At 47.9% G+C, this 25,106-nt stretch overlaps 1 protein-coding gene across 2 annotated transcripts in view; it reads right to left on the reverse strand.

The window, feature by feature from the left end:
* Positions 1-24,619, reverse strand: part of LOC146869630 (flotillin-1-like) — a 202,624-nt gene extending 178,005 nt beyond the window's left edge. The window contains exon 1 of one of the 2 annotated variants that reach the window (XM_085608949.1): positions 24,386-24,619. The gene's annotated coding sequence lies outside the window, so the exon portion shown is untranslated. The remainder of the gene's footprint in view (positions 1-24,385) is intronic. The other variant, XM_085608956.1, reaches the window with a different exon arrangement.
* Positions 24,620-25,106: the final 487 nt, after the last annotated feature.

Below are 25,106 nucleotides of genomic sequence, written 5' to 3' on the forward strand. Positions count from 1 at the left end.
CAGTAGGTGGACAACGGTGTATGAGAGACAATGAAATACAGGGTTTAAATACAGTGGGTGGACAGTGGTGTATGAGAGACAATGAAATATTACAGGGTGTAAATAAAATGGGTGGACAGCGGTGTATGAGAGACAATGAAAAACAGGGTGTAAATACAGTGGGTGGACAGTGGTGAATGAGAACCAATGAAATACTACTGGGTGTAAATACAGTGGGTGGACAGTGGTGAATGAGAGACAATTAAATATGAAAGGGTGTAAATACAGTGGGTGGACAGTGGTGAATAAGAGAATGAAATACAGAGTGTAAATACAGTGGGTGTACAGTTGGATATGAGAGACAATGAAATACTATAGGGTGTAAATACAGTAGGTGGACAGTGGTGTATGAGAGACAATGAAATAAGAAAGGGTGTAAATACAGTGGGTGGACCGTGGTGTATGAGAGACAATGAAATATGAAATGGTGTAAATACAGTAGGTGGACAGTGGTGTATAAGAGACAATGAAATACAAAAGGGTGTAAATACAGTGGGTGGACCGTGGTGTATGAGAGACAATGAAATACGAAAGGGTGTAAATACAGTGGGTGGACAGCGATGTATGAGAGACAATGAAATACAGGGTGTAAATACAGTGGGTGGACAGCAGTGTATGAGAGACAATGAAATGCAGGGTGTAAATACAGTGGGTAGACAGTGGTGTATGAGAGATAATGAAATACAGGGTGTAAATACAGTGGGTGGACAGCGGAGTATGAGAGACAATGAAATACAGGGTGTAAGTACAGCGGGTGAACAGTTGTGTATAAGAGACAATGAAATACTACAGTGTGTAAATACAGTGGGTGGACAGCGGTGTATGAGAGAAAATGAAATACTACAGGGTGTAAATACAGTGGGTGGATAGAGATGTATGAGCGACAAAGAAATACAGGGTGTAAATACTGTAGGTGGACAGTGGTGAATAAGAGACAATGAAATACTATAGGGCGTAAATACAGTAGGTGGACAGTGGTGTATCAGAGACAATGAAATGCGAAAGGATGTAAATACTGTAAGTGGACAGTGGTGAGTAAGAGACAATGAAATACAGGGTGTAAATTCAGTGGGTGGACAGCGGTGTATGAGAGACAATGAAATACCGGGTGTAAATACAGTGGGTGGACAGTGGTGTATGATAGACAATGAAATATTACAGGGTGTAATTAAAATGGGTGGACAGCGGTGTATGAGAGAAAATGAAATACAGGGTGTAAATACAGTGGGTGGACAGTGGTGAATGAGAACCAATGAAATATTACAGGGTGTAAATACAGTGGGTGGACAGTGGTGAATGTGAGACAATTAAATACTAAAGGGTGTAAATACTGTGGGTGGACAGCAGTGTATGAATGACAATGAAATACAGGGTGAAAATACAGTGGGTGCGTCAGCGGTGTATGAGAGACAATGAATTACAGGGTGTAAATACAGTAGGTGAACAGTGGTGAATGAGAGACAATGAAATACTACAGGGTATAAATACAGTAGGTGGACAGTGGTGAATGAGAGACAATGAAATACGAAAGGGTGTAAATACAGTAGGTGGACAGTGGTGAATGAGAGACAATGAAATACGAAAGGGTGTAAATACAGCGGGTTGACAGTTGTGTATAAGAGACAATGAAATACTACAGGGTGTAAATACAGTAGGTGGACAGTGGTGAATGAGAGACAATGAAATTCTGCAGGGTGTAAATACAGTAGGTGGACAGTGGTGAATAAGACAATGAAATACTACAGGGTGTAAATACAGTAGCTGGACAGCGGTGAATAAGAGACAATGAAATACTGGGTGTAAATACAGAAGGTGGACAGTGGTGAATAAGACAATGAAATACTACAGGGCGTAAATACAGTAGGTAGGTGGACAGTGGTGAATGAGAGACAATGAAATACGAAAGGGTGTAAATACAGCGGGTGGACAGTTGTGTATGAGAGACAATGAAATACTACAGGGTGTAAATACAGTAGGTGGACAGTGGTGAATGAGAGACAATGAGATACTACAGGGTGTAAATACAGTAGGTGGACAGTGGTGAATGAGAGACAATTAAATGCTAAAGGGTGTAAATACAGTAGGTGGACAGTGGTGAATGAGAGACAATGAAATACTACAGGGTGTAAATACAGTAGCTGGACAGCGGTGAATAAGAGACAATGAAATACTGGGTGTAAATACAGAAGGTGGACAGTGGTGAATAAGACAATGAAATACTACAGGGCGTAAATACAGTAGGTGGACAGTGGTGAATGAGAGACAATGAAATACGAAAGGGTGTAAATACAGCGGGTGGACAGTTGTGTATGAGAGACAATGAAATACTATAGGGTGTAAATACAGTAGGGGGACAGTGGTGAATGAGAGACAATGAAATACTACAGGGTGTAAATACAGTAGGTGGACAGTGGTGAATAAGACAATGAAATACTACAGGGTGTAAATAAGGTTGCACGACATAGACCATGAATGAAGACAGAGCAGGGAGTAAACACAGTGGGCTCTGAAGTCGTGACCCGCAGCTGTCCTGCAGAGAACTGTACGCCAGTGCCCCATAGCCAATTACAGACCCCGCTTCACGCATAAAGGTCAAGCTATTTTTATTCTCTAAAATTTCTCCCCATACTTTCCTAAATAAGTAACCATTCCAGGATGGTTGATATGCATTTGACCTGTGGAAGGGTACACGGGACAGATGGGTGTCCTTGTGTACTGTGGGAAAGGCTGTGACGAGAGTGGGTGGACTGTTAAAGAGACAAACAAGGAAGCCGTTCATATCTTGTTCTCTCTTTTCCATAGTTGCCTTTGTGTAGAAAAAACAATCACTAGGTAAAGAGGGGAGCTTGTCACGGCCACTAGTGAGATTCTACAGAGCTACCCCATTTCAACACCAGCAATGTTCCATGATTGTGTACTTAATAAATAAAATAACCTGACATAATGTTGGCCCTGCTATAATGGTGGCACATATCGGCCCAATGTGCTCACCCATGGTATAATGGAGCCCAAACCGCGTAAAATGCGGGCACTGGCATAATAGTGGTAATTCCTGTCTGATTGCATGGTGCACAGCCCTCATGCTTGCTTCGGCATAATGGCGGTAATTCTTGGCATAAGATTGGTGCATATGACATGCAACTATGACACATACATATTCAAGGCGGAATCTATCATGTGTTTTAGTGGTTCATGACAATAATTGAACGTTTTCACAAAAAAGATAACTTCTTTATTTAGGGAATTTTAATTATTTTTCAAGGCAAAGCTGGTATTTAATAGCAAAACGTGTCTGCTTTCATAAACTGACAAGCTGATATTTTGGAGACAAATGACTGAATTTATTTAAAGCTGAAATTTGAGTGGTTAAAGGGCCCACTTGGGAAGGCCAACCCCCAACACTCCTCTTTCACTTTGGTGTGCTTGCTGTACTCACTTGCTCCTTCAACTTGGTTCTCAGCTTTTCCTCACACCACTTTTAGGATTCACCAGCCGCCACTGGTGCATGCGCAGCAGGCCCCTGACCTGAGAGCTCCTGACTGAATCCGTGAGCGTGGGGGGCCCCCTCCATATTCTTTGCAGGGGGGCCCCCTCAAGTTTCGTTACGCCACTGCCAAAGGGAGGATAGGCAACAGAGACAGTGCAGGAGTTACACTGTGCCAGAGGGAGGAGAGGGGACGGAGGCAGCACGGGAGTAACACTGTGCCCGAGGGAAGAGAGGCGACGGAGACAGCACGGCCTCCTCTGGCATCAAACCAAGAGAGCACTGGACGCAAAAGTTAGGAGGAGGAATGTCTGGACACCACAGAGCATGTGCCCTTGTGGGCTTTCAAGGCAATCATTGGACCCCGATCCATGACCAACGAGCAGAGTGACGTGTTATTGTGAACCCCAAACCTATGTATGGATGCAAGTCCCACCCTATAAGGTTGTGGGGGCAGCCCTGGAGGTAGGCTTCTGGGTGCTCAAACGGTGAAAAAGCCTCTTATCTGACCTATATTGCTTTCTGATCTGGCCTCCTAGGGCTCATTTGCAAAATAGATCCCCAATATCAATGTCATACACCAAGGTTAGTTCAAAAAACTATATTTTATTGTTTGTATACACCAAAAAAGTCCAATCATGTCAGGAAAAGAGCCGGCAACACGTGCTGCGCGTGACAAAACACATCGGGTCACTTCTTGCTGAGTGGCTCAACTAACTTATGCGGGCTACCAGACAGAAAAAATGCTACCATACTTAGAACGTCAGACTACAGCTGTAGTCTGATTTACAACCTGTATTTCAAGCAGGAAAGAAACAGCACGGCGTTTAGCGGAATTATTTATACAGGGTCTTTACATGTTTTGTGGCCTTGTCCTGCCTTTCTTAAAGGAATTGGATCTAAATCAAAGAAATATGCAATTTCTAGTTAGACCAAGATAACCCCATCCACTTATTTTTTTTTTAGATTGATATGACTCAAGTCTGGTCCTGATGAAGGTGGTCGAATCGACGTTCCACCGAAACGTGTGTTGACCATTATTAGACATGTGGGGAATCCTTTCAGTGACAATAATACTACAAGAAATTGATGGGATACAATCGCACTACAAATAAAAAGATAGTCTGTCTCTAACAATATTTCCAGGACCTCTGACATGATTGGACTTTTTTGGTGTATGAATGTTAGTGTGGGTGAGATGGTTTGACAAGTGAGAATGAAGCGTTGATGGATGAGTGTGGGGTTATTAGTGCACAATTTATAGGAATTTTGATTCTAAGGTTGTTTTGCCGGTTTCTGTGCTTTAATAACAGTTACTGATGATTAAATTGTAAGACTCTGTAGCTATGCAAATCCAATTTACTGAGTATGTGTTGATATAAAATGCTCAAATGCTGTAGAATTATCATACACAAAGAGGTTATTGGCAATTGTTTGTTTTTCTGTATAAGTGTTATATGTATTTCTAAATAATGAACATTTATAAGCAGTGAATAGCAGCAAACTAAAAATATATATAATAAAAAGCAAAAAAATGTTTTACATAAAGAATACAAACAATAAAATATCGTTTTTTCAATTAACCTTGGTGTATGACACTGATATTGGGGATCTGTTTTGCAAATGAGCCCTAGAAGACCAGATCAAAAAGCATATAGGTCAGATAAGAGGCTTTTTCACAGTTTTTGCGATTTTCCCCTACTCTTGGACCTGAAATTATATGGGGGCACCATTTCCTTTTTGTGAGGCTACTGGGTGCTTGTCAGACCCTGTCAGGTGTGACTATGTAGCCCCACTGCTGACCGATTGTGAACTCACAGATGAAAACCGCCAGTGAAGCGCTTGCACCCCCATACGTGCAAGGACCTCTGGTGAAGATGGAAGATACAGGTTACCCCGGAAAGCAACTTCACACCACGGCTCCCACACAGCAACTACCACTAGGTTAGAATCCCAGGCAACCATCAATCTATCACAGGTACCATGAGAACAAACAAAATACACACGTACGAATGTGGTTAAAGGACCGACAGACACTACGCAACCCCATCTTAAACAAAAACATCTAAAATATTAGAACATGAAATAACAAGAAATGTAAGATCTATCCTCAGTTTACAACAGGATGGGATCTCAACATACAACAGGAAGGTTCATCCTACAACATACTCCCCTGGTTCTTTTGGAACTGAAATCACGCAACCAGATCTGGTTGTTCCTTCCCTGTTCTCAGTTTTACCTTCCCGTGTTCGGAATGACATGCCCACAGGTCAGTCTCATGCCCAACCCGTCTGTCCCTCTCCCTGGTAATACCTTGTAATGCACTCACCTACCAGTTCCAGAATATCCCTCTGCACGTGCATCAGTGTGCTCCTCTTGATCCAACCACCACCGCCTTCATCCCAGCATCCTCAGGCCTTCTACTGCCATTTCCTCTTTGTATCTGAAGAGTTTGCGCGTAGTAGAAGGCCCTTCTACTACTCGTATCTCTCTCCTAGTGTCTAGTGTCAGTTCCTGGGCTCAGAGACATGACCCAAATACCCTTTGTAAACAGCCTGAGTCTCTACAATATTCTTTTTCATCCTCTCTGGAGACCTCACCCAACTGCCCGTGTCTTTGCTATCACTCAACGCAAGTTGTCCTTGGTGCAGCAAGTCCCACCTCTCAAGGTTCTGAAGGGGCTGAAGCCACCTAAAGTAGGAGTCACACCCTACATTTTGTTCAATCCCTCTTCCTAGCACTTCCTACTCTCACTAGCCATTTGAACAACACCTATGATTACCCTATTCATTCTCTTGACAGAACCATTCGTCGAAGGGTGATATAGTGATTTGATCCTATGCACTATTCCATTCTGTGACAAAAAACCTCTTAAAGATTCTGGGGTGAACTGAGGTTTGGATAAACAAGGAGAGAAGGGTAAGTATTAACCTGTTCGCCTTCCCAGCCAATAAGCAAAATTGGGAACGAGTCTCCTACGTATTTACTAGTTTGTCCTAAAACACTACTCCTTCAGTCTCTTGGCAGTGTCAGAGACTTGGAAGCCACAGGGTGTTTTTGAACAGAGGTCCATTGTCACCAAGGACCGACCTGGGCAACCCTTCCCATGAAACGCTTCATCTAAGATCTTCATCGCCAAATTAAAATCCACTCTTCACGAAGCCAGTTTAAGGCCATTTAGAGTAAGAAATCCAACACCACAATAATAAATGTCGAATTCCTTTTTACACCATGTATGGGTCCCAAATAGTCAGGTCCCAACGCTTCCCAAGGCATATCCGAGAACACTGTTAGGACTTATCTGTAGTATTACACTCAATACAATCCCGAACTAACCCTTCAATTCAACAACTCATCCCCAACCCCCAGTATCAGACCTTAACTCTTTTCTTGTTTTGAACTGCACCGAGGTGCCCCCTCATGACTAAGCTGACAAATCCAGAGAATTCTATTTAATGGAGATACTACATTACCTCTTCTCACCAAAAATCCAGAATCATCAACTAATTCACACCTAACTTTCCCATAAGTCCTCACTCAATTTGCCACTAAGAAATTTTCTTTTGACCCATCCTTCACCAATATACTTCCGCACTTTTCAAACTAGGTGTCCTGGTTGCAATAATCTTGGACTCCCTCATCCTTGGAAATTGCATCAGTCTTAAGTACATCTACACTGGTAACGGGGTATTCCTCCCGATTCGGTGTACATTCCTTTTAAGTTAAATGTTCTCTGCTTCACAAAAACAGCTGCTCTGTTCTTCTCACATGGTATCAAACTGCACCTTGGAGGGTTGGACAGGGACCCCAAAGAAGCCCTGACAAATTTTGCCAGACCAGCTCCCGTACGGTGCGCTGCAAGTGAGCCTGACCACTATAAGTGGAAGAGGTGTGGCGTAGCTGCCAGGGTGCCTGACTCCGGACCACAGGGTTCACAGTTCGATCCCTGGTGCCGGCGGCAGGTTAGCCCAGCACCATGTGACTCTGGGCAATGGCTCACTTAATCCTACCAAAGGCCCGAGCGCCGGGACGCCTCTCTGGAGGTAGCTGTGCGCTTTACAAATGCTGGTATTTTATTTTTTTTTCATTTCATAAGGGCGGTTGAGGGGTTGCCCACCCACAAAAATGTGGGTAAAGATGGCAAGCATTGTGCATTCTACAACAGATTTGTCATTATATATTCAACTGTATTAGTTTTTAAAGCATAGTAAATAATGAACTTACAGTGCACCAGGACAAGACAATCTTTATTGGAGCTCTTCAATGATTCCCTCACTATGGCCCTCCAGCAGTGGCTCTCATCTCTCCATGTGCAAAATGTACAATTGATGGACGGAATGCTGAATAGGCCTGGGCCAAAATTTCGTTCCGTTCGCGGAAATTGCGATAATTTGGCATTTTCGCGTTCCGCGGAAAGCGCGAAAATTTCAAAATTTCCGCATTCCGCAGCTTAGCGATAATTAGTTTCTTGCTCGCGCTGTAAAATAATAAATTCTCGCGTGCACGCGATCGCCTTACCTGAATCCCCGCGTTCGCCGACAAGTTTTCCAGATCCGGTCGTGTTCTCCACGAGATGTTGGATTGTTGGTAGCCATTTGCGCTGTCTCGCGAACTGCGCCCGCAGTAACGTCATGCGTCGCGCGATCACGTCTTTCTTCTCGCGATCATGCACCGCGAGACAAGTGAAAACAAGATGGCCGCGCCCGCGAGCAACCGCATGGGTAAGTTGGCGAGCCGCGACCACGCAGAAAATACCGCGAACGGGCGAGCAAAAAACTCCCGCATCTTCGCGATATTTCTGCGTGTTTGCGGAGATTTTTAACATTTTCGCGATAATTTGCGAAAGTGAATTTCGCAAATTCCGCCTACCCCTAATGCTGAACAATGTCAAACCTTCTCCCTCAGTCAGAGATCTGGGCTTAAATCCATCGTTTTTCTGCTCACCATGCCATTCTAGTTCGACCCAGCTATATGCAAATGAGTCTTGACCCAGCGTCCAATGGGAACAGTCCAGCCCGAACTGCCAGGCAGGTCCTCACGATGGATTAATGCCCAGGTCTGTGACTGAGGTGAGTGTTTGACATTGTTCTGCATTCCATCCATCAAATACTTGAGCCATGCTAGTGCAAGTTCCTTTTATTCCTTTTTTTCTTTCTTTGGATGAATTTGAATAATGCAAAATAAACCCCAGTCCAAGTCCACCGAAATATCAGCAGACACTACACACTACACATCCGTCATACCCTGGCACTGCGGCTTGGCCTCCTGGTGAGAGCGAAGGGCATTTTGTACCCGTCTCTTTCCTCAGACAAGACACAGTGTCCTACTTCCTGTTTGTTGGTGTCTTACAGACAAATACCAACACAAGGTGGGGTTCGCCCCCAACAGACTCTCCTCCTGCCCTTCCTCCACACGCAGTCATCGTTGACTATGCAATGGGTATTGTGAGCGCTTGGAGAACAGACGTTCAATATCTTCCTGTGAGTGCTGCCTTCTGCGACAGGTGTCACAGTGTTCCAAAGTCTGAGGTACCACAGTGATAAGGCGAGGTCTGACCTCTTCCAGAGTAGTCTCAACCTGCTCTGAGGCAGTTACAGGTAATCAAGTGGTCCAGCAGACATTGATATTTTAGAGAATTGGAACAGAGACCCAAATAACAGCGGCATGGCTGGGACCGGGCAGCCCAATATCGATTTCATCTGCACCAGGGTTTCGTTCCAAAATGGAGGAATAACTGGACAACCCCACCACACACGGCTGAAGTCCCCCAACAGTGGGACACTTCTCCTCCAGCGGAGCATGCTGGCTGTATTGGAAAGTGTCCTCAGTTTAGAGGGGTAGAGATACTAGTCATATATGAACTTTTAATGGGCCTCTCTACCCATCAGAGTGCAAGAACTATCGGGGGTCGCAGTTGTGCCCCTGTATATTTATCCCTAAATCTATGTCCCAAAATGACTTGAATGCCAGAGCGGGGGCGGGGTTTGATATAAGTGAGAGAATATAAAGAAACATGATCCGCCCTCTGGATTCTCCTGCCGGATGCACAAACCTTTCCCTTGGAAGCAGGTCTCTGGTAGAGGCTTGTTCTATGGTCTGGCGGGGACCCCACGCCTTGAGTAGATCAGAAGCGCCCAGTTTCATCCAAATGAGATTTCCTTTTGAGGCCTTCCTTTATCAAACCTCTTCCCACCTCTACTTGAAGTGGGTCAACAAGAGCATGAGCTTGGTACTTTCAGTGATCCAGCGCCGCCTCCACGGCGTTGCCTTCACCTCCAGCCTCGGGGGTTGGACAGCAGCCATACAATGAACCTTGGCCCTTCTTCTAGATTTAGGGGTCTTCTTCCTGAAGCACCAGGGCACTAGCATGGGCATCAGCCGGATCCATCACAAACACCACATCTGCACTGCAAAGGTTGTTTGCTTGGATGGGTCTTGCAGTTATCCCAGGACAAGCAAGAAACCTCTTGCCCAGCTGTGCTCCCGCGGTCCATGGTTACCGGGACCACTAGGTACACCCACTCTGGTGGCCCCACAAGCAACAAGGTGCTTTAATCTTACAGGACTAATTGACACTGGGGAGTTCTAAAGCTGCCCTCATTCACCAACAGAGGAAACCTACTCACTGAAGCTCCTCCAGTGGCAAGGCCCCCTGTGCATCGTTCACGAACACTCAAAAGCAGGAATAGATTTTAGGACATCTTCATCCATTGCGTAAGCAACTCTCTGGGGATGTGGGGGAGGGGTGCCAGGCCATGGTCTGAGCTCACCCAGTCTCAGCCTGGCACCCTTCCAAGACCTGTCCTGGGGTCTCCAAGAGCTGCCCGCCTTGTACTCTGAGCTCCCGCTCCCTTCTGGACTGACTGTGTACTCAGCCCTTTTCTGCATGTACTCCAGGCTCATCTCAACCACTTGCAGTGACTGAAGACCCTCATGGACCAGGTGGAAGTGAGTTCGCCATTTTAACTGTTTCCTTAAGTTTTCATGCCTAGGTACGTTATTGATTTGAAATGTTTTCATTCACCAGTCCCACCGATGACCGACAGCTATAATGTCTCTTCCAGGGACAACTCAGGAGGATTTAATACTTTGCTTGTTGTTGTGGAATATTATAACTTATATGGTCCAAGGCTAGCCTGATTTTGTTGAGTTGTCAAAGGTTGGCAAGGATTTTTGGAAGGTTTGGCATGAATTAAGCATCATGGAAAAGAAGTTGCATTGTGGGGGCCGCCTTGTACCTCCTATGGCCCTTAGAAGGAAAAGCATTGCTCGAGCTCACGAAGGACATCTAGGCAGGAACCTCACCAAGAGTAGAGCGTGAGAGAGAGACTGGTGGCCTAGTATGGTTAAACTGCGGTGGTTGTACAGGGTTGTTTGCAGTGCACCACCAATGACACGTCCAGGTTCATCAGGGCTGCCCCACCTCTCCCAGCAGCTAAACCTGAAGCGCCTTGGAGCAAGTTAGGTCTTGATATAGTCGGCCCTTTTGATTTGTTGTCACAGCGGGAAGTTTTTGTTTTGGTCCTTGTAGACAGCACTGCACCCCAACATGGGTATCAGCGGGTTGTGTGGGGTCTGTTGCCACCAAGACGGTCTTCGAGTCTCCCCGAAGGATGCATTTGCATGTGAGGGTGTTTTCCAAATAGGCCTGTTACAGACAATGGCGTTCAAATGGGGACAGGACACATTTTCTGACAGATTTTTCCATTGAACATTAATCCACTGATTTTTGCTCACCACAAGCAAATGGTCTTGTGGAAAGGATGAATCGACGGGTGAAGGGGTGTGCACTAGCAGCAACTGAAAGACGGATGTCCCTCTGGGTGATTTTGCATTAGAAATTGTGGGCTCAATGTACAACCCAGAACCAGCACTACAATTTCTCCTTTTCAGTGCTTAAGGGGGAGGCCGGTGGGGAGCTAAACTCAATTCTCTTTGGTTGGGTGGTCAAAAGAAGTTGGTGGTGAGAGATGCAAGTAAAGTGAGAGATTATCAAAGGGGATTTTGTGAACGTTTTAACACCAAGCGCTGTGTGGCAAGGAGGAAGCGGAGGTGGACGAGCTGGTATTTGTAGAAAGACAGGTTTGGGTACCTGAAGGGAGATCCAGTGACAAGGGACTTTCTAAAATTACAGAAGTGAAAAAGAATGTGGTGGTTCTAGTGGCTAAGTGTGTGCATGGAATGGAAGAGGGAGTCGCTCGCCCATGTAACACGCAGGTCAGGGTTGAGCAGCAAGGAACCCCTGAAATGTCACCTGAATCGTGCACTGCGGATGCTCTGAAACAGATCCAGATCCCTAGTTCGGAGGGCTGTCCTGCCAAGTTAAGATCCTTATATGAAAGAGCAACCTGGGAGCCAGGAAAGTCAGAGACAGACTGGTATTGGCTCAAACTTCTCATAGGCACTAAAAGAAAGGACGCCAGAGAATCCTGGAGGCTGGCGAGTCAAGCTACAGGCCCTCGCCCGTCCCCTGCATCCTCTACCATCTCAGAAGCCTCTTGGACTGCCCACTTCAGGGAATGTTTGGGGCACCAAGATGGTACAGGTGAATCGCGTAAGAAGGTCACCAAACTTGGAGGCTGAACAATCTCACAAATCCGATGGATGATGTGAAATAAATAATTGTTTCAGGGCACCAGGGATGTGCCACAACGGTCTTCCACAGACTATTTTTAATGAGAACCCTCAATATTGGGCTGAAGTTGAACACCTGTGCCACCTTTACAACTATGCTTTTTCCTACCAGGCTACCCCTGACAGCTGGCGGGGGTCGATCATAGCCCCGATCTACAAATCTGGGAAGAAATCATAGCCATCAAATTACCGGCTAATTGCTTTGTTAGACGGAGAGGCAAAATACTTCGCCAAGCTCTACTAGCTTGGCGAAGTATTGCAGCCCAATCGATTAGGTAGAGCTAATCGATTGGGCTGCAGAAGCAGGGGCGGCTCCTCCATTAGGGCGGAGGAACGTCGCCCCACTGCTTTCTCACAGTGCGAGAAGCCAAAACATAAAGTGGTATTTTAAACACCATTTTATGTTTCTGCTTCTCCCACTGCGAGAAAACAGAAGGGTATGCCTGGTTGGGGGCAGGCGGGTGGGCGGGTCGGGGAGGAGTGACTTGCTCAATGTTGTGGGCCCTGACTGTTTGGTCGGCCCTCTGGGGCCGACCAACCCAGTCATGCCCACTCTGACTTTTCTCTATGTAGGCCGCATGCAGCCTACATAGAGAAAATGGCCTCCCCCGTAGGCGCCCAGCTGAGCCCCGTCCTCACCAACCACAACGCTGCCTTTGCAGCGTTGTGATTGGCTTAGGGGAGGGAGGCTGCCTGCTTCCTGTTCAGCAGGAGAGCAGGAAAATGGGACCCGGCCAGGAGCCGCAACGTTGCAGGACTCGGGAAGATACGTTTTTAATTTTATTTTAATTAAACACCCGCCGCCTCACGAACCAGCGCGACCCCCTGTGCCACCCCCAACCCCCCTCTTGCGAGTCATACCCGCCGCGACTGAGCAGGAGACTCTCTGGCTCCAGTGAACCAAACTGGGTTTGTCAAAAACACGGGTACAGTCACTAAAATCCCAAGGCGTACCCTGCTAATTGCTGCAGGTGTGGGTCTTTAATCGAACCATTAATTCAGCAGCTACGAAGCTCTCCTCACTTAACGACAAAGCCCTGCTGTCTAAAAGATCACACGTTTGGATGACAGTCAGCCCATGCGATCTCCTAACACGACGACCGTATCTAGGAGAACGGCTTGCGTTACTCCGGCTGCTGAACGTCGGCTAGGCAGTTTGCCAACACCCTGCAACGCTCCCGTTTGGCTGATAAAAACCGCGGAGTCCGCAGGCTGGCTGTGCCGATAGACAAAGGGAGATATATCCATTCTGTTTGCACCTGCCCCCCATTACAGAAAGGGCCCCCTGAAACAACCTTTTATAACCGCATGTGTCGCCAGGCGATCATTGCCTGTTTACAAGGAGAGAACTTTGTGCTCTGTGGGAAATTCTTGCAATTCATGAGACTGCTGGAGACAAAACTGGCCAAACAGGACCTAGAGTGAGCGGCTACTATTTTAAAATGAATGCACTGACTGCACTTCGCTTACTATGCACTGAGCTCTCGTGCTTGGCGTGCCCCCATACCATGCCATGACTCTCTCGATTCCCGCTCGCTTTCTGCTCACTCTGCCCCAGCGCAGCCTGCACTTCGCTCACCTACATGCACTGAGCCCTCGTGCTTGGCGTGCCCCCATACCATGCCACGACTCACTCGATTCCCGCTCGCTTTCGGCTCAATCTGCCCCAGCGCAGACTGCACTTCGCTCACCTACATGCACTGAGCCCTCGTGCTTGGCGTGCCCCCATACCATGCCATGACTCTCTCAATTCCCGCTCGCTTTCTGCTCATTCTGCCCCAGCGCAGCAATCCTGTTCATGGCGCCAAGCATTGACAGTTAGCGTCTTCTGTCGGCACCAGCGACTACCACCTTTACAAGGCACTAAGCACTTTTTTCTGTAAATGTGCACGATGATCCTCCTGCAGCTTAGTATATTCCATCGTGTAGCGCTCACCACCTCTGCTAACGCCCTAAGCACTTGCTCTTGCAAATTTGCACTATGACCAGATGATGCCCCTAATACTATGCACTTGTTGAGCCAGATGTTGAGTCAGTCCTGCTGAGGCACCGCAAACGGGCATTGCGCTTTGAGCCTGATTATATTACTACAACAAACAAATGATGGACGGAATGCTGACAATGCAGACATTCTCCCCCAGTCAAGAGATCTGGGTTAAATCCATCGTTCTTTTGCCCACTACACCACCCCAGTTTAGACATGGCCATATGCAAATCAGTCTTGACCCTGTGCCTCATGGGAACAGTCCAGCCCGAACTGCCAAGCCATGTCTTCCCTGGACCGGAATCAAGCATCCTAGGACCGGTTTCTGGCTATCAGCCGTCATCAGCCAGGATAGCTTGACTCCAGTGGCGTAGTGAGCACGGGTCCCACGTCTGGGAATACCCATCCCACTTAGGGCGCAAAGCGTTACAACAAACAAATGATGGACGGAATGCTGACAATGCAGACATTCTCCCCCAGTCAAGAGATCTGGGTTAAATCCATCGTTCTTTTGCCCACTACACCACCCCAGTTTAGACATGGCCATATGCAAATCAGTCTTGACCCTGTGCCTCATGGGACCAGTCCAGCCCGAACTGCCAAGCCATGTCTTCCCTGGACCGGAATCAAGCATCCTAGGACCGGTTTCTGGCTATCAGCCGTCATCAGCCAGGATAGCTTGACTCCAGTGGCGTAGTGAGCACGGGTCCCACGTCTGGGAATACCCATCCCACTTAGGGCGAAAAGCGTTACAACAAACAAATGATGGACGGAATGCTGACAATGCAGACATTCTCCCCCAGTCAAGAGATCTGGGTTAAATCCATCGTTCTTTTGCCCACTACACCACCCCAGTTTAGACATGGCCATATGCAAATCAGTCTTGACCCTGTGCCTCATGGGAACAGTCCAGTCCGAACTGCCAAGCCATGTCTTCCCTGGACCGGAATCAAGCATCCTAGGACCGGTTTCTGGCTATCAGCCGTCATCAGCCAGGATAGCTTGACTCCAGTGGCGTAGTGAGCACGGGTCCCACGTCTGGGAATACCCATCCCACTTAGGGCGAAAAGCGTTACAACAAACAAATGATGGACGGAATGCTGACAATGCAGACATTCTCCCCCAGTCAAGAGATCTGGGTTAAATCCATCGTTCTTTTGCCCACTACACCACCCCAGTTTAGACATGGCCATATGCAAATCAGTCTTGACCCTGTGCCTCATGGGAACAGTCCAGCCCGAACTGCCAAGCCATGTCTTCCCTGGACCGGAATCAAGCATCCTAGGACCGGTTTCTGGCTATCAGCCGTCATCAGCCAGGATAGCTTGACTCCAGTGGCGTAGTGAGCACGGGTCCCACGTCTGGGAATACCCATCCCACTTAGGGCGAAAAGCGTTACAACAAACAAATGATGGACGGAATGCTGACAATGCAGACATTCTCCCCCAGTCAAGAGATCTGGGTTAAATCCATCGTTCTTTTGCCCACTACACCACCCCAGTTTAGACATGGCCATATGCAAATCAGTCTTGACCCTGTGCTTCATGGGAACAGTCCAGCCCGAACTGCCAAGCCATGTCTTCCCTGGACCGGAATCAAGCATCCTAGGACCGGTTTCTGGCTATCAGCCGTCATCAGCCAGGATAGCTTGACTCCAGTGGCGTACTGAGCACGGGTCCCACGTCTGGGAATACCCATCCCACTTAGGGCGAAAAGCGTTACAACAAACAAATGATGGACGGAATGCTGACAATGCAGACATTCTCCCCCAGTCAAGAGATCTGGGTTAAATCCATCGTTCTTTTGCCCACTACACCACCCCAGTTTAGACATGGCCATATGCAAATCAGTCTTGACCCTGTGCCTCATGGGAACAGTCCAGCCCGAACTGCCAAGCCATGTCTTCCCTGGACCGGAATCAAGCATCCTAGGACCGGTTTCTGGCTATCAGCCGTCATCAGCCAGGATAGCTTGACTCCAGTGGCGTAGTGAGCACGGGTCCCACGTCTGGGAATACCCATCCCACTTAGGGCGAAAAGCGTTACAACAAACAAATGATGGACGGAATGCTGACAATGCAGACATTCTCCCCCAGTCACGAGATCTGTACTGCTTTGTTCGCCATAAGTTGGCAGGGTATGCTCAGACGTGAGTCCCTTGCTCACTTTGCCACTGGATTCAAGCAAGCCTGGCTGAAGACGGCTGAAATGCCAGAAACCGGTCCTAGGAAGCTTGTTTCCTGTCCAGGGAAGGCATGGCTTGGCAGTTCGGGCTGGACTGTTCCCATGAGGCACAGGGTCAGACTGATTTGCATATGGCCATGTCTGAACTGGGGTGGCAGAGTGGGCTAAAGAACGGTGATGGATCAAACCCAGATCTGTTGACTGGGTGGGAGTGTTTGATTGCTTCTGATGCTCCGTCCATCACCACCCCCTTTTGTACTGCTTTGTTCGCCATAAGTTGGCAGGGTATGCTCAGACGTGAGTCCCTTGCTCACTTTGCCACTGGATTCAAGCAAGCCTGGCTGAAGACGGCTGAAATGCCAGAAACCGGTCCTAGGAAGCTTGTTTCCTGTCCAGGGAAGGCATGGCTTGGCAGTTCGGGCTGGACTGTTCCCATGAGGCACAGGGTCAGACTGATTTGCATATGGCCATGTCTGAACTGGGGTGGCAGAGTGGGCTAAAGAACGGTGATGGATCAAACCCAGATCAGTTGACTGGGTGTGAGTGTTTGATTGGTTCTGATGCTCCGTCCATCACCACCCCCTTTTGTACTGATTATATTACTAGCCAGCAAACTCCTTACTCAGCGAGCCAAGGCGGCTGCCGGCATTTATGGAATATACCTCAGCACGGCCGCTTCTATCGACACTAAGGGCTGGTTCAGATCTTGGCGGATGAGTTACTCCTTCACAACTGTGGCTGATATCCCACCCGCCGAAATATAAATCCCTTAGAATATCATCAATAGCGTCTGGAAGACGGAGGCCGCTGCTGACAGCAGGACCCCTACACAAATTAAATAATAATGTTTCTTTCAGCCTCTGTTTTTAACTTGTGTTTAACTATAGTAAGCTCTTTTACCAAGTGAATTATCAAGAACACGGAGACTGATGTTTACAGTTCGACTTTTATCGCAATCTTAAATAACAGGTGTTTTGGGTTTCAACTTATGTTTTAATTCTAAGTTTTAATTAACTGAACAATAAAGCTAGTCATTCATTCATTCGTCGCCTGTGGAGTTCTGTTTCAATAAGACCCAGAGTGGCTGCACTTTAACCAGCTCATTCCAAAGATTTTGTTCTAAGTTAAAAATATCATGTATTTTCTGGCTACATTACTGCCTTTCTTATTAATATACATTCTTTTCATCAAAGAACATTACTGGTCTTTTTGATTATTATTTTTTTCTTTCTATTTGTAAGGGGAGATGTGTTGTCTTTTAATTTAGCTTCTGAGAGCCCTGGGGTGTGTGTGTTCTCAAGTTCATCACTTGAAGAGGGCCTTCGCAGCGCACAGACCTGGGCACTCACGGCTGCCGATGCAGGAAGAAATAAACTTAAGATGGAGCCAGACCAGAGTGGGTGTCAGCACTTTGTGAGAAGTTGGCCTGGTATATGCTGTCCACTAGTTCTAGAGGGCACATTGTACCAGTCCAAACAAACCCCATATGGTGAATAGGTTTAAGACAAACTTTATTGAAAGCTATCCTAGTGGTAGCTATGGAGAGCAGCCTCAGGCTAAGTCTTGAAGGAATGTAAAGCAGCTTGTTTTACCAGTCTATAATCTCTTGAATGATCAAATGAAAGGGCAACCACACCAGGTATATATTTAAAATATATGTATTTAAGATAAAACACACCCCTCTAGTCCCTTTTTGAGGCTGAAGTTCGAAGTACTTAATTTACAATTTAGCAATCAAAAGTAATAGCACAAATACACGTTTGGGCCCTCGGGGCGTACCAAACCATATACCAATAAAGTGGTATAAGAACCACGACTGAACTAGACACAAGGCCTAGAGCCTGTAGAATCGCTGGGACCCCAAGGAACCACCCAAGGTAGTGACACAGGGGACCCACGGGGGCCGTGTGCAGTGTGTGAATACAGCCGCGGGTTCCCGTTAGCTTCTATGGGCAATGTCGCGGTTGGAAATTTAAAGATTAGGGACACTTAGAAATGAGTCAGGACCAAACCCTTTTGAACTTAGGAAGCTCTAGGGCTAGCACCCACTGGAGCACCGGAGTACTCATGTTACCTCACCCAGGGAAGCCGGGTGCATAGGTGTCTTTTGGTGTGGGGTCGCGTCGTAGATTTCAATGGAAGCTGGCGAAGAAGTGCTGCTGCCGTGAAGAGGAAAAGTGTCCGAAGCGATCCAAGCCTGAATCTAGGATGGAAGGAACCTGAAAGCAGAGGGGACAGAGTCTGGGTCACTTACCAGTGACCAAGGGCAGGATGGACCAATGTCCACAGATATCGGGTGCTTCAGGTGAGAAGATGGGTATCTTGACTCTTCAGCCACGAGGTCCAGGAGGCGCCAATGATGACCAGGAGCTGGATTCAAGCTATCCCACAAAGTCTGTCGAGTGCTGCAGTGTCGGCGACTAGATTGGACCTAACAAGCAGTGGCAACGGCAAGTCACTGGAAATCAGAGAAAGGACTGTGGTGCAGACCAGCAAGGTCTGGGGGAATCACCCAGTGAGGGTAAGTTGGGGCACATCTGGAGCAGCCAGAAAGCCCAATCAGAAGAGGAGTTGCCTTCATGGGGACCTACTAGCCAATGGGCTAGCGATCGCAAAGGAGCCTCAAGCAGTCGTACTGGAAACTGGCCCACGGGTCACTTGTGGGGTGGAGGCCAGAAATATTCGGTGCTGGAGATGCTCAAGACTGGGGCTTCTAGGAGCCCAAAGCACAACTTCAAGAAAGACCAGAAAGAGGATGTTGCTGCAAAAGTTCCTGGTGTCCAGGGGTCACGGTTCCACATCACACACGATAGCCACAGGCCTCAGCTTTGCTGTGGACTCAGGGTAGCCTCGGGAAAGTCTGGAAAAACACCTCTGGTGATGCAAAGACTTCGGTGTCCGGCGGGAGCTTCAGCGATGCAGACTGGTCAGTTGCTTCTTTGGTGCCTGCCAAGCAGGGGAGTCACTCCTTGACCCCAAGGGATATTTCTTCAGTCTTCTAGTCGAAATAGAATATCGAAGGTCCAGGATATATGTTGCAAAGTTTCGTCCAGGGTAATCTAAAGTCGCATGGACTGGGTTCCCATACTTATACAAAGTTTGGGGGTTGGACATACTCTAGGGACCCACCGATGGGAGGGTTTGGAAAGAGGGGTGGTTACACCCATTTCTTTTGTCCAGTTTCGCACCAGAGCAGGGGCAGGTAGCCCCTGCAACTGGTTTGAACTGGACTATGCACAGGGACACCAAGTGTGCCCCCAGTGCAGGACTTCAAAGCACCAGAGATTGCTCCCGCCCAGACCCAATACACATTTGCCTGTCTGGGGAGGTGGTTACACCTCCCTGGGACAGGAAACCTATTGTCCACGCCTCCCCTGCCAGAGTTTCGGTCAGCAGCAGGAGGCCAGACCTGTGTCTGTGGCAGAGGCATCCATTTTGTGATACCAGGGCTGTAGAAAGTCCTACCGTGTTAGACCAGTGTGAACATGTCTCTCCCTCTAGAAGAAAGGAATGCTACCCCCACCGCCAGAACTGGCTGCACGGAAACGACATGTTTCCGTGCAGCCATCCCAAAGTTAGCATTTACCGCGAGGTTATAATGCACTTAAGAGTATATGGTCAGGCTGCACCACAAACAGCATCAGAAGAGGTACTCCGAATGCTGCAGAGGGGCTCTGCTCATGCAGGGGCACCCTCTCACATATAAAACAAAGCACTCTGCCTTCAGGATTGTTAAGGCCTGCCATTGGAGTGACTTATAGGTTTTATAAGCAATGGTAGTGATATAGGTAGCCTATACCACTGTAAGGGGTGCAAGCACCACCTTACCCAGGCTGCAGTAGCAGACCTGTGGTGCCATTTTGGAGTGCTTCCCAGGGGTGTCATAATACATGCTTCAGCCCCTGGTAGGTCTCTGAAGTACCTATGCCCTAGGTACATAGTATACCATATACTAGGGGCTTATAAGGCACTCCAGAATCCAATTAGATATGTACCTAATGTCAGTCAAGAAACTTTATTCGGATTCTTAACAATCCATAAAAGCACAAAAAAAGACATACAATTATACAATAAAATGCTGTTTTATACATGGGGGTAGACCATAAAAAATTTACGACATTGTTAGCCGGGCACGAACCACAGTTTTTAAAAAAGAGCTCACACGGAACACAAGTTCATGGTCTTCCAGGGACAAAATCATTGAAAATGCGACATCCAGGCTAATTGGTTTTAGTTTTTTAAAATACGGAATTAAGAACCATTTAATATACTTCATGTAAAATTTGCAAAAAAATAAAAAATGTAAAATTGTTTGCCCACTCTGAAAGTCACAAGGGCATGGCTCAGCACATTGATCGTTAAAGTTCCATAAAGGGAAACTACGTGCATATTTAATAGTGCCTGCCCTAAGACGAAATAAAAGGCCACGCTCCCAGTGGCTCAATGGGAGAGTTAAATAACTGGGTGTGGGGAAAATTGAAAGATTACGGGCTAAGTATCTGGAAACACTAGATTTCGAAGACTCCCTCGCATCCCTTTCAGCATTAAATGACATATAAAGTGCTTTTTTGAGTTCACATTTAGTGGGAAGCGCGCTACTGGTAGGTTTTAGGAAAATATTTTCAAGGTTCACGCTGCGAAATACGCTCAGCACCCCTGATAACCAGGGGATAGCCGTGCCCCTGTCGCAGCGTAAACAGTCCTCGATGATGTCCCTAGTCAATTTGGCAGCAGGATTTTTCCAAATCGCCAGCCAAAAGAGGGCTGGTCGAGCACGAATAAAATCCCCTATGAAATGCAGCCCCAATTCCCTATGGCATATAAAATGTGGTGAAGTGATAGGAACACAGAGAAGCTTCCTACAAAATCTATATTCCTCAGCAATTATATCAGAACATCTGGCAATTCCCCAGACCTCGGCACCGTATGTGGCAACCGGGACACATTGAGTTTTGTATATTTTTAAAATAGCAGGCAATGCCCCTGTCAATTTTGGGCGGGGAAGGCTCAAAATTGAATTAATGTACTTTGAGAACTTACTCCTGGCGTGGGCAATATGCCCACTCCAGGAGTTATTCGCAGCAAAGACCACACCCAAATACGGGAAACTGGTAGTTGACCCCAGTCTCTCTGTCCCCACACTGATGCTGCCAATATGGCGCCTCTTCGGGCCACAAGACATTACAAAGGATTTTTTTAAATTAGTCTTCAAGTCTAGGGAATCCATATGTGCAACAAAGCCATTCACAAAAGTGCGTAGTGCATTTGGGGTGCGGCCCATAAGGACCGCATCGTCTGCGTATAGCAGGGCGGGGAGATAATTACCTTTTATTGTCGGGACATCACCAGTTAGGGAAGTCAGGTATTTGTGTAGGCCGTTAATATAGATTATAAACAAAAGAGGGGCTAAGACACACCCCTGTCTAACCCCTCTATTAACTCTAACCAACTCTGAAACCTCGCCCCCAAGACCGATCCGAACGCAAGCCTTCAAATCTCTATGTAGATATGACAAAAAGTGAACCAAGGATTCGTCCAGACCATAATCCAATAAAGCCCTCCAAAGCAATGACCTATTAACGAGGTCAAAAGCAGTGGATAGGTCCATGAAGGCCAGGTAAATCGGGCATTTACGTGCAACAGTGTATTTACTCAGAATAAGATTGAAATTAAGGGCAGGCCCTGTTCTGCGGTTCCGACCTTATTACGGAAACCCAACTGGCAACTTTCTAAAATATGATTGTCCTCGGCCCATGCTAGGATTTTATTATACAATACTCTCCCTAAGATCTTTAGAGTGTTATCGATAAGGGAGATAGGCCTATAGCATGACGGTTGGGAGCGGTCACCCTTCTTAAAAATAGGCACTATTATACTAGATGACCAGGTTGGTGGTGGTGGGGAAGTTTCTTGACTGACTGACTGATATGTACCTAATGTACATGGAAACCATTTTAGAGAGGAAGCAGCTAGGCTGGGGTCCTGATTAGAATGGTCACAGCAGACTAAGGTCGAAAAACAGTGAAACACCAGCAAAAAGTGGGGGTACCCATGTGAAGCACATCCTACTCTCCTACACACTTCACGCAGGACAGAGCACGCTCCTGCTGCAGACCAGAGTGGGTGTCAGCACTTCACGCAGGACAGAGCACGCTCCTGCTGCAGAGAGCACGCTCCTGCGGCAGACCAGAGTGGGTGTCAGCACTTCACGCAGGACAGAGTACGCTCCTGCTGCAGACCAGAGTGGGTGACAGCACCTCACGCAGGGCAGAGCACGCTCCTGCTACAGACCAGAGTGGGCATCAGCCCTTCACGCAGGACAGAGCACGCTCCTGCGCAGACCAGAGTGGGTGACAGCCCTTCACGCAGGACAGAGCACGCTCCTGCGGCAGACCAGAGTGGGTGTCAGCACTTCACGCAGGACAGAGCACGCTCCTGCTGCAGACCAGAGTGGGTGACAGCCCTTCACGCAGGACAGAGCATGCTCCTGCGGCAGACCAGAGTGGGCGTCAGCCCTTCACGCAGGACAGAGCACTTTCACTGCTGAAGACCAGAGTGGCTGTCAGTACTTCACACAGTACAGAGCACTTTCCTGCTGCAGACCAGAGTGGCTGTCAGTGCTTCACACAGGACACAGCACTTCCCTGCTGCAGACCAGAGTGGATGTCAGCCCTTCACACAGGACAGAGCACTTTCCCTGCTGAAGACCAGAGTGGGTGTCAGTACTTCACGCAGGACAGAGCACTCCCCTGCTGCAGACCAGAGTAGGTGTCAGCACTTCACACAGGACAGAGCACATCCCTGCTGCAGACCAGAGTGGGTGTCAGCACTTCACACAGGACAGAGCACTTTCCTGCTGCAGACCAGAGTGGGTGTCAGCACTTCACACAGGACAGAGCACTTCCCTGCTGAAGACCAGAGTGGGTGTCAGCACTTCACACAGGACAGAGCACTTCCCTGCTGAAGACCAGAGTGGGCGTCAGCCCTTCACACAGGACAGAGCTCTTCCCTGCTGCAGACCAGAGTGGGTGTCAGCCCTTCACACAGGACAGAGCACTCCCCTGCTGCAGAAGAGAATGGGTGTCAGCACTAAACCCAGGACAGAGCACTTCCCTTCTGCAGACCAGAGTCGGTGTCAGCACTTTACACAGGACAGAGCACTTCCCTGCTGCAGACCACCAGAGTAGGTGTCAGTACTTCACACAGGACAGAGCACTTCCCTGCTGCAGACCAGAGTGGGTGTCAGCCCTTCACACAGGACAGAGCACTTCCCTGCTGAAGACCAGAGTGGGCGTCAGCCCTTCACACAGGACAGAGCACTTCCCTGCTGCAGAAGAGAGTAGCTGTCAGCACTTAACACAGGACAGAGCACTTCCATTCTGCAGACCAGAGTCGGTGTCAGCACTTCACACAGGACAGAGCACTTCCCTGCTGCAGACCAGAGTGGGTGTCAGCCCTTCACACAGGACAGAGCACTTTCCTGCTGCAGACCAGAGTCGGTGTCAGCACTTCACACAGGACAGTGCACTTTCCTGCTGCAGACCAGAGTTAGGATAAGGTCAATCCCAACGGGGCAACAGAGGCTTAATGTAGAAGCCCCACCCCCTGGGGGTGCGGAGGTGTAAGTTCAGGCTCCTAGTACAGTGTGAGAAGGGAGTCCAGGCACTAGGGAGGAAGGGGGGGGGGAGGGGAGTAAAGGGACAGAATCATACCAACTCAGAATACATGAAGTCTCCAAACAGATACATTCAGAGCAGACGAATATGCAAAGCACCTGTACATGGAAGGATTTCCAAAGGGAATCAAAATTCTGAGGTAAATATGTGGAGTCAATATTTCCCCCGGTTGTTGAAGATTTACATCTTACACGAAAAGCTCTTGAAATTAATGGATACTCATTTTTGGTGAAGCAGGCAACGAGCGATGAAGGAGAAGGAGAGAAACCCAGACCCTACAGCAAAAAATATATAACCAACCAATGAAAAAAAAACCAATCAGGGCCGGATTCAGGCAGTGGCGAGCTGGCCAAAGGTGTGAAATTTGAGACAAAACTGACCTTACCTGAATAACTTCTTTTAACAACGTCTTTTTGTTCCAGGCCGCCGGTGCCTCTTACTTACTTCTAGGCGCTGCATGGACAACGCTGCTCCCTGCTAAGTAACTCCTTATATTTATAGCGCTTAGAGGAGAGCAGAGGTAAACGATTGTTCGCCCAGGGCGCTTTCTGAGTAAAGGCAGCTCTGAGCGGAGGTTAGCGCTGCGAGGTGCGAGTGATAGAAATAATGGTTGCACTTTCACCCCCTGAGGCACCTTCCGGGAACAACACCTCCTACCAGTGACTTACTGGCTGTGACGGTAAGGAGTGAGCATTCCTTGCGCGCTCCCTCAGTGTCACACCCTCCAGGCACGTGAGCACGCAACAGCAGCAGTGTACCTGTCCTAGGGTACGTCACACCCACCAGGCACACATCAGTAGCAGTTTACCTGTCCCAGGGTACGTCACACCCTCCAGGTACACATCAGTAGCAGTGTACCTGTCTCAGGGTACGTCACACCCACCAGGCACACATCAGCAGCAGTGTACCTGTCTCAGGGTACGTCACACCCACCAGGCACACATCAGTAGCAGTGTACCTGTCTCAGGGTACGTCACACCCACCAAGCACACATCAGTAGCAGTGTACCTGTCTCAGGGTACGTCACACCCTCCAGGCACACATCAGTAGCAGTGTACCTGTCTCAGGGTACGTCACACAAACCAGGAACACATCAGTAGCAGTGT

The sequence above is a fragment of the Triturus cristatus genome, chromosome 1_1 (assembly GCF_964204655.1).
Source record: "Triturus cristatus chromosome 1_1, aTriCri1.1, whole genome shotgun sequence".
NCBI lineage: Eukaryota > Metazoa > Chordata > Amphibia > Caudata > Salamandridae > Triturus > Triturus cristatus.